This window comes from Pituophis catenifer, unplaced genomic scaffold (genome assembly GCF_029215685.1).
Source record: "Pituophis catenifer annectens isolate HBS135680 unplaced genomic scaffold, rPitCat1.0.hap2 SCAF_2, whole genome shotgun sequence".
NCBI lineage: Eukaryota > Metazoa > Chordata > Lepidosauria > Squamata > Colubridae > Pituophis > Pituophis catenifer.
Genome location: NW_027256882.1, coordinates 84,988,802 through 84,999,571, shown reverse-complemented (window position 1 = coordinate 84,999,571; position 10,770 = coordinate 84,988,802).

Genomic DNA, 10,770 nt, shown 5'->3' with positions numbered 1-10,770 from the left:
AATACTTTTTAAAAGTAAGAGTGCTGAGTTTTGCGGCCTTGAATTACATTTATGCCAAGTTCACTTGAGAAACAGGACAGGTGCAGGGCAACACACTCAATTTGGTTACTAGATTAATGTATGCATTCAGTATATTTAACTTATGGTTGAGCAAGTCATATAAAAATACTGCATTTGAACAATATGCCGAATATATTTGATTAATAAATATATCAACCATTCCCACTCAATCTCCTCACTAAGGTTAATATTAGATAACCTTAGCATGCTGTATACACTCAATAACTAGGTCTCTAACTGCCGTAATGAAGCAATTTTATGTTGCAACCAGGGTATCATAAACTAAGTTATCTTATTTTGGCCTAGGATGTTGTACATATCCATTGTGTATACTTAGTTTCTAGTCCAGCATGTTGCATAAACTGGAAAAATGGGTTTGTTGGTTAATTTTGTTTTGTGTATATATATCCCAAGGGATCTTTCAAACAATGGTGCCTCGGTGGTGCAGCGGACTAAAGTGCTGTTAAGTGCTAGCACTTAGCTGCCAGCTGCCTGCAATTAGCGCAAGTTCGAATCTCACTAGACTCAAGGTTGACTCAGCCTTCCATCCTTTCGAGGTAGGTAAATTGAGGACCCGGATTGTGGGGGAAATAAGCCAGCTTTGTATAGAACAACACCGCTTTTGGGGGTGTGGGCGAAAGCCCTAATAAGCAGGTATATACAAAAAAATATGCAGCCTATTGCTATAATGCATTGTAAGCCGCTCTGAGTCTACGGAGAAGGGCGGCATATAAATTGGACTAATAAATAATAAATAAATCAATAATGGTGAAGTAATACTTGGGGGACAAAAGGAATTGTCTGCCAATCACATTATGTTATCACTATGTGCGGGCAATGGTGCACAACACCCTGTTCCAGTGGTGTTGCATCTGTTGTTGGGTTCTTTAAAAAAAAAAAAAAGCTTTTATGACCTTCAATTCATGCCAATGGATTGTTGCCTTGCAACAGTCTATACAGCAACAGTCTATACAACAACAGTTTTTGGCCAGGTTCTTGGCTTTCTTGACCTTCCAATTCCTGGAAATCCATTGCAACAGCCTATTGCTATGATTATGAAATGAGCCCAAAGGCATACAGTAGCTGCCAGCAGAAAAGCACTGAGGAGTTAAGACAGTGACGAACAGTTGCCACCGTGGTGGTCACAGAAGCATGGGAAAAGATTAATAACATGGGATCTTCTCTGCAAAGAGAAGAAAAGCAAAGACCTGGGCAACAGGACAGAGGAGACACTAAGTTCCTGTTCAGATAGTGAGCAATGACTGGCCAATCATTCTCTGAATCGGACAAATAGGGCAAGCCCTAGTGGGGTAAGGACCAAGTAGGTCTAGTGCTCCTTCGTAACGTCTAGACAAGCTGGGGAATTCTTTGTAGTTGGGGAATTTGGAGAGTTGAAGTCCACACATCCTAAAGTTGCCAAGTTTGAAAAAACCCTGCTTTCAACTAATAAAAACAGTATTTGTATTGTGTCCTGATGGGTAAATGGATTGTTAACAGACCAAAAAAAAAAAAAGCAAGCTCTGATTATCTTGGATACTTTTTTCAAGTGGATTCAGAAGAGAAGGAGAATGGAAAGGCTGCTTATTTAATAGAATCCTTATACTTACAAGATCTGAGGCTGTAATGGGAATGTCACTGCTATACAAACACACGTGTGTATATGTCTGAAAGAGAATGAGACAGTGACTGTGTGCCCACAAAGCATCTTTCCTGCTATGGTCTCTGGTCAAAGCGGCTGAGGATTTTCACATTATTTTAAGAGGAACTCTGGGAAGGTTCACAGTAGGTAGTAGCACGTAACTAAACTTGGATTGAGCTCAGACACCAAAACAGAGTAAATCTCATTTATACTAAGATAAGAGACCATCAGGAAACCCCAAGCTCTAGATTAGATTAGACAGGATGTTTCTTTTTTTTTAATCATCCAGGAAGACAATACAAATCATTCTGTATTGCCACCAACAAAACTGCACAGACATGTTCATGTAGTGATTAGGAGTTGAGTTCAATTTGATTTCAAGTCTCAGAACCTAAATGACCCTGTAGAGTATACCATTCACTTCTTGCAGAAACTGAAGCTGAAACCCAGGGTCAACATACTCCAGCCACTTGGGGCATCATTTACAGATGGGTTGAGGCTCTGGCAGAAACCGTTCATGTGGTTTAAAGGCTGTCAGAGATCTCTAGTTCCAGAAGCAACTTCTGAGAGCAATCAAGCTTCAAATGTGCAAGTCTGGCTTGTATACACTGTACATAACTAGATCACTGCCAAACTATGCTTGTATTCTGCCTATTCTGTCTGGACAAACTGGAAGCTCTGAGGCAGGGGTGAAATCTACTTACCTTCCTTACCGGTTCGGAAGCGCACGCGCCGCCCGCCCATGCACACCTTCTGTGCATGCGCAGAAGGTAAAAAAACATTACTTCCTGGTTAAAACCAGGAAGTAATGACACCCGGGCGGCGATCGCTACCAAATCGCCGAACCACGGGGAAAAATTGCTACCGGATCGGGCAATCCGGTCCGATTCGGGAGCATTTCACCCCTGCTCTCAGGCCTCGGACTGCATGCAGCTCAGAGGCATTACCTGTTCCAACCAGTTTCCATGTACAGGTAGTCCTCGACTTACAACAGTTCGCTTAGTGACTGTTCAAAGTTACAACGGCACTGAAAAAAGTGGCTTATGACCATTTTTCATACTTATGACCATTGCAGTCTCCCCATGGTCACATGATTTATATTCCAATGCTTGACAACTGCTTCACATTTATGACAGTTGCAGTGTCCCGGAGTCATGTGATCCCCTTTGGCAGCCTTCTGACAAGCGAAATCAGTGGGAAAGCCAGATTCACTTAACAACCGGGTTACTAATTTAAGAACTGCAGTGATCCGCTTAACAAATGTGGCGAGAAAAGTCGTAAAATGGGTCAAAAATTCACTTAACAGATTTTTCACTTAGCAACATAAATCTTGGGCTCAATTGTGGCCATAAGTTCACACCTACCTGTAATTAACCCAACCTCTTAACTAAAGTGTCTTTTTTTGTTAAACATTTACTTTCAGATGTAAAGTGGTGTCAAATTTTATTCTAGATGACAAACAACTGAGATCAGTTATTTAGGAAATGCAGCTTCAATTCATTCCGTTTACACATATTGGACTGCTTATTTACATTTGTATGCTCTGATGACATTTTACTGGTGCAACAGTGGGCCACTTGGCTGTTAGGTACAAGATGCAGCAAGTAAGGGAATGAGACTAGAGGTGCTGTCTACATTTCGAAAAAGCAGCTGCAGCAGGGCAGGAACACTTCCCACCCCCAACTTCCTCAAAGATAGGCTCAGATCATCCATTCTCCCAAAGGGCTGTAAACATTTACAAGCCTAGAAATTTGAGAGAAGGTGGGCTTATTCATCCATTCCCCCTCCTCACAGTTTACTCACAAGCATCCACACCGGCATTCCAGGTATCTGGTGAGCTACACCCTGGTGTTTTTAGGAACAGGCAGATGTCTATAGGCAGCTTCACCCCACTTAGGTCCTTAGCCTACAAAAGTATGAGTGTGTATGAGAGAAAGGGAAGAATACCACAAACAGACAAGGAAGTAGGAAGTGATTACAGGCAAGCAAGACAGCTATCAGTCAACTGCCAGGACTACAAACTACAGCAAAGAGCCCACTTCCTGGCTGGAGTTTGGCTTAGAGATTGACCTAGAGCAGGGCTGTCAAACTCCCAGCCCACGGGCCGGATGCATCATGTGCTGGCCACGCCCACATCCGGTTTAGCGAAGGGGAGGAAAGTCCCGATACGTCACGTGAAAACATGAGTTTGATACCCCGTCACCTAGAACTTGATGGAAACCAAAAGAGGAACAATGACATTGACGTAGCACCTAATCCCAATCAGTCCAATAACTTTTGGAGGGAGGCAAAGGTATATGTCACTTTAACGATTAAGGACTGAGTAATAAAGATCTATTGTTGTGATTACATCAATTTGCAAGGCTTAGGAGGATGGAGTTAGCCCAGAGCAACATCCTGTTGCTGGGGAAGGTGTGTGCCACAATAAAGAGTTTCTGTACAGTTATCTGCTACACTGTGGTGCATCAGTTCTTGAAAAAGAAAGAACCTTCACTGTAAGATTGGATCTTCAAGTCTTCCAAGGCAGCTTCTTCCCTAGCTACTTTTCTTGAATCTTTAGTAAGATTGGAGTGCCAGTGCTCCTTCAAATATTTATTTATTTTTAAAAAAATTTGATTTATATGCCGCCCTTCTCCGGTGACTCAGGGCGGCTTACAATGTGCTAAGCAATTGAACTAATATTTCCAATTTTTGTAAAAACTGTCAGCCTGGCTGAGGGTAATAGTCTTCAGGATTTGTTGCTCCCCAGAAGTCAGTGGCTTCTAAACTTGAGTTCCATCTTGAAGACAGCAGCCATAGACTATATATACAGGAAAAGTTAAGTGGTAATGATTAAATCATGAATCAATGGTTCTTATCCAATGTGTCCTATGCAAAGGAATGGTGCTGGAGAACTTTAGATCATCCAATGCCTGTATTATTATTATTATTATTATTATTATTATTATTATTATTATTGACACTGAATACCAATAGCAAAACAGCAGAAGCATCGTAAGTTCAAGATCTCGCCAGGCTTCATTCTTCTAGAGATGTGAAATTATAGACTATATAGCACTGAGATACTTATTTTCCAGATATTTGTCTTTTCTCCTTTAAAGGTATTGCTTTAGTGGCCATTTTCTGGCAGAGGATATCGAAAAAATTATGTATGTGAAGCACTGCAGTTTGGGATTAGGTATTAAGAGTTTTGGATTTGGGGGATCAATATTCAACAGTTCCTGTGAGGAAAAAAATTAGGAATAATGCAATATGCAACAATGTGGGCTCTTACAAGAGAGGCCTGTAAGTCTACTACCAAAAAATTGCACTGGATGACCGTTCACCCCAAGTTTTTGTATAATAAAAAGAAGATAAATCACCTTGGTTCAGTTTCTATTTCCCTTCTTTGCATCTCTTGGTATGTTATCCAGCCCCAAAATAGAACTTGCCTCTGTAACTAGTTTATAAATTGCACAAAACAAAAGAAAACCAAAAATATGAATTTGTTTCTTTAAACATCTGCACCTGTGAATGATTTACATGCACCATTTTATGCATCTTGCAGCTGAAGTTAAATAGATTGATGCTTTTATTTTTAAAATGGGAATGCTTTATCAGCATTCACATCCCAAGTTTTTCAGCTCAGCCAGAACTGAAGCCCTAACATCTGAAGAACTCTGGATGGTCTTCTGAAGTTGAACACTTTGAAATACAGGTGGCAGAAAGGAGGTAAGATAAGTGGCTTCATATATTCAAAAGATAACTGACTACAATAATGCAAGAGACACTGAGACCTGTTTCATCTGAGGATTGAAGACGGTTTTTGATAACTGATTCTCATATATTAAAAAAAAGATTATGCCTTGGGAAGTATTCTTTGATTTTATTGTTAATAAAACTGTATCTCCAATAGCATCTTTTGGTTCCCAGTTCGCTTTAACTTTGTACTTTCCCACAAATGGTGATAAACAAGTTAGGATGCAGACTATTTGCATATAACAGCCAAGTTTTGACTGGTTTAACTATTAAAGGCATCATGCCATAGCATATTCCATCTTTCTTTGGCTTAAACAATCAGACTCCCCAAATGTTTGATGGAAGTTCAACAACTGTATACTGGATGAGGAAGGTTTATAAAATGTAAACGAGGAACAAAATGAGGAAAAGGCTTTCTGAAACTGACAGGAAAGTTTGCAATTAGTTCTTACCATTTAAAATTGTAAAATGTAATTGTGTCACCAAGATAAGGCAGCTTGCAAGTAGAATTGCATGTTCTTTGTATATCTGTAGCAACCTTCCCCAATGCAATGCCCTCTGGAACTTTTCCACCTGGCAGGGCTAATATTTTTGTACTAAAGTGGGCTCATCAATTTGTTCTCATTTTTCTGTCCCAGGAAGCAATGGAACTAGGAAAAGATCCCAACTCATTTTTGCTTGTTGTGGCCTACTGGGATCAGAATGTCTTTAGGGTGAAAATAAAGCAGCGTATGGATTTCCAGATGCTGTTGCACAACAATCCCTATTGACCATGCTGTTTAGGATTGAGGGGATTAGAACTTCTAGAGAGGTACTTGTTGCCCCTCTGGTAGTACCACTAAGGCATAGGGCAGGGGTGTCAAACTCGCGGGCCAGATGCGTCATGCACTGGCCATGCCCACCCCCAGTTTAGGGAAGGTGGGGAAAAGTCATGATATGTCACGTGACAACAACGTGACACCGCAAGTTTGACACCCCTGGCATGGGGAAAAGGAAGGAAGTGCTTTTCTGCTTAGCTTGTGACATTCTGCTGCATGTTAAGGTTTTCAATGTTATGAAAAGACAATTATGCCCCAGACAAAACAATCGTGTCCTCTTCCTGAGTTAACGTTGGTAGGATCGAGCAAAATGAAGGGGCGGATGTCCAATAAAATTCTTGATTTCACATAAATACTTTAATAACATCTCAAATACAAGAACATATTGTCACAGTTATCCGAGTACATGTTAGAAAGGCTTCTATTGCATTAGAATACTGTGGTAGAAGAACCCTGACAAAATCTCTGCATTCCTCTCTTAGTCATCAGCGATACAACACAATCCGAGAGGCTGCACCACAGAATGAAGTCTGCTGAGCAAAGGGAACAGCCCTTTCTCTACTCATATTCATTCATACGGACTTACTGAATCATACAGAAATAATCCTTGGACCAAAAGTGCAAGTTTGTACCAAATACTCAGTAAATTCATCATTCAGCCTCTATGATTTAAAGTGTCTGAGAACTGAAGGATTTCCATTAATGGCACTTCATTGAACATCTTGCTGCATTTACAAAAAGGTATTTTCCAGTCTTGGTTTTTTTTTTTTTTTTTTTTTTTTTTTTGCATATTTTGCATTGCTAATGATAACAATTGAAAGAGAGAGACAATGCTGCCACTGAGAAACAGAAACCAGAAGGAAATAAACCTGATATTATTTAGCAGGGGCAGCATTGCAAAACACAGTGCAACTTTTGGCAACCTGGAGCACATCAAATATTTTGGGGCAGAAACTCCCACAATTTCCAGGGAGTTGTATATTCCACCATATCTGACAGCTGTAAGTTTAGAGATGGCTGGCAAGAGAGCTTCTAAAGAATTGGCATAGCTATTGCCTGTAAAGAAACTGGCCAAAAGTTTCATGTGCAATATCAGCAATCAACTAACTGGAATGCAAACTAAAAGGTCTCAAAACGGCAGGATCTAGTGTAGGTATGCGTGATGGACCAGCAACTGCACTGTGGTCAGTGGAGCAAAATTACGGCTGCCCAAAATAAGGATTGCTCTTTTGATATACTTTTTTTTACCAGAAGCTTCTCTAGAACAGTGTTGAGGAACCACAATCTCCTCAGATATTTAGACTGACATACTCATCAGCCCAAGCCAATGGCCAGGGACAAAGGGAACTAGAATCCACTAATGCCTAGAAGTTCACAATTTCCCCAGGCATTTTCTGCAGAATTGCACAAAGACTGAGTTCTGGCTTATTGATTTGCGTTGTGGAAACTGAATTCATGTCAATTGAGGATCGTAGATTCATCTGGGCTCTTTGTAGTCATTTGAATTTTTTTTTAAAGAATGAACAGTAGTGGGACAAAAGAAATTGTTACTCATATCTGTGCAATTGCTCTTAAAGAACTCATTTTGACTAAGGAAGGTTTTATCACAACCTCCTCCTTATGGGTGATCACTATCTTTCAAGGGGAGGAGACCTGGGAGAGGAGAAGGAGTTAACTTGGTTATGAGCAGGGTGGAAATGCTTCCGGTTTGGACCGGATCACCTAATCCGGTAGCGATGGCGGTGGGTGGTTTGGAGAACCGGTAGCAAAAATCCCTGCACGCCCCCCCCCCCCATGCCCAGCTGAGCAGCGCAATCATCAGAAGCTTTTTTTTTTACTTTTAAAAGCATTTTTTCTATAACCTCTTCAGCCCCGAAAAAATGGTTTTAAAAGTTAAAAAAAAAAGCCTCTGATGATCGTGTGGCTCAGCTGGGATCGTTAGAGGCTTTTAAAAGCATTTTTTCTACAACCTCCTGGGCCAAAGAGGTTGTAAAAAAGATGCTTTTAAAAGCCTCTGACGATCCCAGCTGAGTTGCCAGATCGTCAGAGGCTTTTAAAAGCATTTTTATCTACAACCTCTTTGGCTGAGGAGGTTGTAGAAAAAATGCTTTTAAAAGAAAAAAAAAGTTGGCCACGCCCACCCAGTCACATTACCCACCACCACCAAGCCACACCCACAGAACCCGTAGTAACAAATTTTACATTTCACCACTGGTTAAGAGGTATATTTTGTGGAGTTAATCACTGTATTAACATAGACATCCACATGTACGGTATAATAAACATCTACAGAATTGCTCTGTGGTTGCAGAGAAAATAAGTTCTGTCAAAATGCATGCACAGAAAAAAAAATTAGGTGACAGGACAGTGATAGCATTGATATATAGAGATACCCGCACCACATATATCATGCCATTAACACATTGATGTGACAGCCAAAATTATGCATGCATCATACAGATCTGGTCTTGTGTGATTTACAGTTTCCCACACAATTCAAGGAAGAGCTGGATTGAGAAACATTTTTAAAATGTTCCTTTTGAAAAGAGATGGCAGATAGTTTACTATCTTGAGAACACTAAAAAGAACAGCCAGCAAAACACACAAGAGACACACAGACATATTGTATCACCGCATGAAATCCCATTTGTACTTAATCTGCACTTTCTTCTGCCTTGATTAACAGCGGACAAATGTAAGCATTCTGCCAGGGGGTTGTGGTTGGGTTCCAAAATCTGTTGGAAAGGGTGTGAGTGCCCACAAACACTCTTCTGCGTACTGTTTTTCATTTACCTCTTGTAGCTGGAACCCATTATTGTGGCCTGTTATCCTTACTGATTTTTCACCAGGTGGTTTCTTTTAGCAACTGCCAAAGCAAATGGCTTTATATCACGCATATAACCCCTACCCGGGCTCTGAAAGACAAGACACTCCAAAGCATCCGTGATCCAATTCTTTGCAAGAGGGGAAGGGGGAATGAGCTCCCCAGCTTCTCCTTTTCACTGAAACTACAATAGATAAACATGCATAGATATTTAACATTAGTTTTCACAGCAGGAATGGTTAACAGGAGGGGAAGTTGACTTGCTAGATCTGAAATTTTGTATTTTTCTTTGTACACTGAACACATAATTAGGCTGTAACTGTTCACCCAGCTTTCCAATTTTTCATCAGGAATTATTTTCTCTACAGTGATTTCTTGTGTGCCCTAGCTTTCTTTTTATTGATTTGTTGTAGCCCTTTATTGTAATGGCTCTTTTGTTTGCTTTTCCGGACAAAGCAATAGAAAGATAGGATAGAAATCCAATGTAAACATAAATATAAGAGGCAGCTTCAGAAACAGGCAGAGTCGCCATCATGCCACAAAGCAAAATATAACACAGAGGCTGGCTGCTCTTGCAGATTCCTGAGGATCTATGCCATCACTGGGGTTTAGATAAATGTAAATAAAACTTGTTCCCAACTGTTTTCGCTAATCCATAAAAAAATACAAAGCTTTTTTTTTTAACAAGGGCCTTTGCTTAGCACAGGCCTCTTGGCATCTGTGCAATTATCATTTGCTAGCCTTTCTTCCTTGCACCCAATTCCCAACTCTCCCTTCCTCCCATTTCCAAACTGGAACAAAACAAAATCCAAATTCTGTGCCCGAATCTCTTGTAAATGGTACGCTGCCCAGAGTCTCTTGTTGAGCTGGGCAGCTACTGAACTCAAATAAATAAATTAAATAAATAAATATTCATTTTTAGTGACGGAAAGAAAATAAATTAGCTTAATAAATAAGTAACTCAGCACTCTACCCAGCTGCAAATGGGATAAGCAAAATGGTCTTAACCATAGGGATAGTATCCCAGTTTATCTAATAAACAAATAAGCTAGGTAGGCAGATGCATTTTTCCTTTAAATTGTAAAATAAGTGTGTTATCTCCATTTAGAACTGCTCTTCTTGTCAAGATTAAAAAGTGTTGAGACTTTCCCATAGATTTCAAATGAGTTATTAGCCCATTCAATATGGAGATGTGGGGATTTCTGATTATTCAATATATGCAAGAACGTGCATATATAACACTATTTTTCCAAATACAACTTCATTTCTTTTTTTTCATTTCATTTCAGCCAATGCTGACTGGAGTGAATCATCTCAGGATTGACAAGTTAGTTTCATTGTTCTTATTTCTAAAATTCTTCCCCTATAATAAGAATTAGTGTTAGAAGAGGTGATCCTTATACCCTGTGAAGCTTACCTGCCTCCGTAAGACACAGAGGTTACTATTAGCAGTGCCTTTATTCCAGGTTATCCCTCCTCAAAGAACCAGCTAGTAGAACACCTTACATTGTAGAAATCTAATGGAAAGACAACAGCTAACTCTTATGATTATACTGAAGGGCAGCTTTTACTGCACCAGAGAACATGAGATGGGATGATACGATATATGTTGACAACTTCATACATTCCAGGTTCCTAGGAGTTAAACCAACAGGATCATATTTTGGGTCTACTGCATAGTATGGCCTAGC